Genomic DNA, 5945 nt, shown 5'->3' on the forward strand with positions numbered 1-5945 from the left:
TCCACCTTTATATAGTGTAAAAAGACATCCTGAAGCCTGGGCAGTCATTAATTCGATTGTCCAATATTTCCTTTATGAGATAATGCCTCTCATAGCAAATGTGTACAGCGCGAGCTGAAAATGCATTTACAGCACTAAAAAACCAAACTTTTATAACAGCTAAACCAAACGTTTCCAATGTAAATTTTCACCTTTATATAGTGTAAAAAGGCATCCTGAAGCCTGGAAAGTCATTAATTTGATTGTCCAGTATTTCCTTCATGAGATAATGCCTCACATAGCAAATGTGTACAGTGCGAGCTGAAAATGCATTTTCAGCACTAAAAAACCAAACTTTTATAACAGCTAAACCAAACGTTTCCAATGTAAATTCCACCTTTATATAGTGTAAAAAGACATCCTGAAGCCTGGGCAGTCATTAATTTGATTGTCCAATATTTCCCTTATGAGATAATGCCTCTCATAGCAAATGTGTACAGCGCGAGCTGAAAATGCATTTACAGCACTAAAAAACCAAACTTTTATAACAGCTAAACCAAACGTTTCCAATGTAAATTTCCACCTTTATATAGTGTAAAAAGACATCCTGAAGCCTGGGCAGTCATTAATTTGATTGTCCAATATTTCCCTTATGAGATAATGCCTCTCATAGCAAATGTGTACAGCGCGAGCTGAAAATGCATTTACAGCACTAAAAAACCAAACTTTTATAACAGCTAAACCAAACGTTTCCAATGTAAATTTCCACCTTTATATAGTGTAGAAAGGCATCCTGAAGCCTGGAAAGTCATTAATTTGATTGTCCAGTATTTCCTTCATGAGATATTGCAACACTTAGAAAAAGTGTACAGCGCCAGCAGACAATGAATTTTCAGCACTAAAAAAACGAAACTTCATTAACAGCTAAACCAAACGTTTCCAATGTAAATTTCCACATTTATAGAGTGTAAAAAGGCATCCTGAAGCCTGGGAAGTAATTAATTTGATTGTCCAGTATTTCCCTTATGAGATAATGCCTCACATAGCAAATGTGTACAGTGCGAGCTGAAAATGCATTTTCAGCACTAAAAAACCAAACTTTTATAACAGCTAAACCAAACGTTTCCAATGTAAATTTCCACCTTTATATAGTGTAAAAAGACATCCTGAAGCCTGGGCAGTCATTAATTTGATTGTCCAGTATTTCCCTTATGAGATAATGCCTCACATAGCAAATGTGTACAGCGCGAGCTGAAAATGCATTTACAGCACTAAAAAAACAAACTTTTATAACAGCTAAACTAAACGTTTCCAATGTAAATTTCCACCTTTATATAGTGTAAAAAGACATCCTGAAGCCTGGGCAGTCATTAATTTGATTGTCCAATATTTCGCTTATGAGATAATGCCCTTCATAGCAAATGTGTACAGCGCGAGCTGAAAATGCATTTACAGGACTAAAAACCCAAACTTTTATAACAGCTAAACCAAACGTTTCCAATGTAAATTTCCACCTTTATATAGTGTAGAAAGGCATCTTGAAGCCTGGAAAGTCATTAATTTGATTGTCCAGTATTTCCTTCATGAGATATTGCAACACTTAGAAAAGGTGTACAGCGCCAGCAGACAATGAATTTTCAGCACTAAAAAAACGAAACTTCATTAACAGCTAAACCAAACGTTTCCAATGTAAATTTCCACATTTATAGAGTGTAAAAAGGCATCCTGAAAGCCTGGGAAGTCATTAATTTGATTGTCCAGTATTTCCCTTATGAGATAATGCCTCACATAGCAAATGTGTACAGTGCGAGCTGAAAATGCATTTTCAGCACTAAAAAACCAAACTTTTATAACAGCTAAACCAAACGTTTCCAATGTAAATTTCCACCTTTATATAGTGTAAAAAGACATCCTGAAGCCTGGGCAGTCATTAATTCGATTGTCCAATATTTCTTTTATAAGATAATGCCTCTCATAGCAAATGTGTACAGCGCGAGCTGAAAATGCATTTACAGCACTAAAAAACCAAACTTTTATAACAGCTAAACCAAACGTTTCCAATGTAAATTTCCACCTTTATATAGTGTAAAAAGGCATCCTGAAGCCTGGAAAGTCATTAATTTGATTGTCCAGTATTTCCTTCATGAGATAATGCCTCACATAGCAAATGTGTACAGTGCGAGCTGAAAATGCATTTTCAGCACTAAAAAACCAAACTTTTATAACAGCTAAACCAAACGTTTCCAATGTAAATTCCACCTTTATATAGTGTAAAAAGACATCCTGAAGCCTGGGCAGTCATTAATTTGATTGTCCAATATTTCCCTTTTGAGATAATGCCTCTCATAGCAAATGTGTACAGCGCGAGCTGAAAATGCATTTACAGCACTAAAAAACCAAACTTTTATAACAGCTAAACCAAACGTTTCCAATGTAAATTTCCACCTTTATATAGTGTAAAAAGGCATCCTGAAGCCTGGAAAGTCATTAATTTGATTGTCCAGTATTTCCTTCATGAGATAATGCCTCACATAGCAAATGTGTACAGTGCGAGCTGAAAATGCATTTTCAGCACAAAAAACCAAACTTTTATAACAGCTAAACCAAACGTTTCCAATGTAAATTCCACCTTTATACAGTGTAAAAAGACATCCTGAAGCCTGGGCAGTCATTAATTTGATTGTCCAGTATTTCCCTTATGAGATAATGCCTCACATAGCAAATGTGTACAGTGCGAGCTGAAAATGCATTTTCAGCACTAAAAAAACCAAACTTTTATAACAGCTAAACCAAACGTTTCCAATGTAAATTTCCACCTTTATATAGTGTAAAAAGACATCCTGAAGCCTGGGCAGTCATTAATTTGATTGTCCAATATTTCCCTTATGAGATAATGCCTCTCATAGCAAATGTGTACAGCGCGAGCTGAAAATGCATTTACAGCACTAAAAAACCAAACTTTTATAACAGCTAAACCAAACGTTTCCAATGTAAATTTCCACCTTTATATAGTGTAGAAAGGCATCCTGAAGCCTGGAAAGTCATTAATTTGATTGTCCAGTATTTCCTTCATGAGATATTGCAACACTTAGAAAAAGTGTACAGCGCCAGCAGACAATGAATTTTCAGCACTAAAAAAAACGAAACTTCATTAACAGCTAAACTAAACGTTTCCAATGTAGATTTCCACCTTTATATAGTGTAAAAAGACATCCTGATGCCTGGGCAGTCATTAATTTGATTGTCCAATATTTCCCTTATGAGATAATGCCTCTCATAGCAAATGTGTACAGCGCGAGCTGAAAATGCATTTACAGCACTAAAAAACCAAACTTTTATAACAGCTAAACCAAAACTGGGTTTAGCTAGTCAGTAAAACACTCTTTATAGTGTAGCAACGTTAGTAACGCTAAATTCTTACCTAGTTTATGAGACGAGTGCTGTACTTGACTATTTTTTGTAATTTATTATTATTTTTTTTTTTAATGCTTTATAGAGCAAATTGCACCTATGACAGTTGTTATTACCACAGAAGCCATCTCAAATGGTTGCAAACTCTGAGGGTGACTTTGAACCGGAAGTCCCGCCTCAATCGTCATCTGATTGACAGCGGAATCCTGGAGCCAGAGAAGAGAAAAGAATCAGACACGAAGTTGAAGAAGCGAAAAAAAATAAACATCGAATCTTAAAGTTCTCGCAACGAGGGTGACTGTTGGGGTCTGGAGAAGTGACCGGGAGATGGGGAGCCCCGTATTTTGGTCTTGGTAAGAGGGTAACTCACTTGATGTTGACGAGGGAACCTATGCCGCTATGCTATATACCGTCGTGAGAAAACTACGGCCTGGGGGCCACATGCGGCCCGTTAAACGTTTTAATCCGGCCCGCCGAATTTGAAAAAAAAAAAAATAAACCTTGTTAATGTTTTATTTTCAAAATAGTGTGGTTTTTCAAAGACAAGCTTTTGTTCACTTTCATTTAAAATTAAATGTTTTTTTTTTCTCAGATGAGATGAGGTTACCAAAACACTCCATCCATCTGCTCCTGGTCCAGCCCCTCTGTCAAATTTTAGAACCCATTGTGGCCCGCCAATAAAAAAGTTTTCCCACCCCTGCTATATACTATAAACTATGTTAATGTCGTCAGGCCATTATAGAGTATTTCTTCTGACATTTTGAAGGAGAAATAATACTCAACGTTTTATTTTTTTATGATGTTTGAGGCATTCTGACTGAAATACAGTTAAATTGAGGTTACCAGTAGTCATTTCCATTACCTGTAAATGTAAATTAGAATGTAACTTACTACAGTGAACCCTCGGTTATCGCGGTTAATGGGGACCGAGACCACCCGCGAAAACTGAAAATCCGCGAAGTAGCGGCGCACCTTCAAAAATGCTTAAAAAAAAAAAGTGCGAAGTAGCGGCGCACCTTCAAAAATGCTTTAAAAAAAAAAGTGCGAAGTAGCGGCGCACCTTCAAAAATGCTTAAAAAAATAAATAAATAAAATAATATATATATATATATATATATATATATATATATATATATATATATATATACGGGTAGAGAGAGAGAGGGTGAAATTCATGTTATAACAAAAAAAAAAATTATTAAAACATTTTTTTATTCCCCAGCCATTATTTTTGTATTTATTCAATTACTTCTTTTTGTATTTATTTAATTACTTCGACTTTTACCTGCTGGTACGCCGTCCGGTGTGCCCTGGCATTCTTCATTTATTTATTCATTTATTCATTCATAACTGACAGCCTCGCGCTCCGCTCATGCCCGGGCGGAAGGTGTTCCTCTTCGGCTTAACAACCACGCACGCCGGCCGGTCTCCTCCGGAGCTCTCGCACGGTCCCGAACGGAGCGAAATGTCACCCCGCTAGTGCCCGGGCGGAAGTTGTTCCTCTTCGGCTTAACTGCCACGCACGCTGGCCGGAGCTCTGGTACGGTCCGAACCGCGCGAAACGTCGCCCCAAATCGTGCCCGGGGGAACGTGCTCTTCTTTGTCCACTCTCCTCTTCGCCCACGTTCTTCTTCGGCGCACGCCGGCCGTCTAACCACTCCAGCGCCCCGTCGTGCCGCTCGGCGAAACTACAATGCCCCCGAATATTTTTTAGACCCGCGAAGCACTGAACCCGCGAAAGGTGAACCGCGAAGTAGCGAGGGTTCACTGTATTGCAGCCAGATACCTATAAAATGTCATTTAATTTGCACTGTTTTGATCGCCACTGTTTTGCTCATTGAACAACAAATGAAAAGATGAATCATACACAGTGTTTGTAAAGATAATTGTCAATGTTTTATTAAATGAAATTCCAATGTAAAATTGTGTAATATTGTGTTATATAATGGGTCTACAACATACATTTCTCACAGACAAGTAGAGCTTTTTCTCATGAAATGTGTTGAAAAAAAACTAACATTTGAACATTGTTTTGCGTTACAACATCCGTGTTTACTGGTCATAAATTATTAACTTAAGTTTAATATACACTACACGAGCTGGGTAGCCACCACGCCTCAACCACCATAACAAGTTCGCTAACCCTTTAAGTCGAACGAGGTAGCTAACATATCGGGTTCAATTTGTACCAAAAATATGCTGTTGTGCCTTGTGTCTCTGTATATGTCGTCATGACGTGTCATTTGACAAAGCCTTGTGTCGATGTTAGTTGTCGATGTAACAGTCTTTGTTAGATGTCAATGTATGTCTATGTTAGATCTCAATGTGTCGATGTTAGATGTCAATCTATGTGTCTATATTAGATGTGTTTATGTTAGATGTCTATGTAAATGTTTGTTAGATGTCGATGTGTGTAAGATGTCTATGTAAAGGTTGGTTAGATGTCGATGTCTATGTAAATGTTTATGATGGATGTCGATGTGTCTGTTAGATGTCCGTGTTTGTTAGATGTGATTGTAATGGTTTATGTTATAGACGTCAATGTAAGTGTCAAT

The sequence above is a fragment of the Idiotropiscis lumnitzeri genome, unplaced genomic scaffold, assembly GCF_059441095.1.
Source record: "Idiotropiscis lumnitzeri isolate Australia: NSW breed Sydney's pygmy pipehorse unplaced genomic scaffold, RoL_Ilum_1.0 HiC_scaffold_131, whole genome shotgun sequence".
Lineage (NCBI taxonomy): Eukaryota > Metazoa > Chordata > Actinopteri > Syngnathiformes > Syngnathidae > Idiotropiscis > Idiotropiscis lumnitzeri.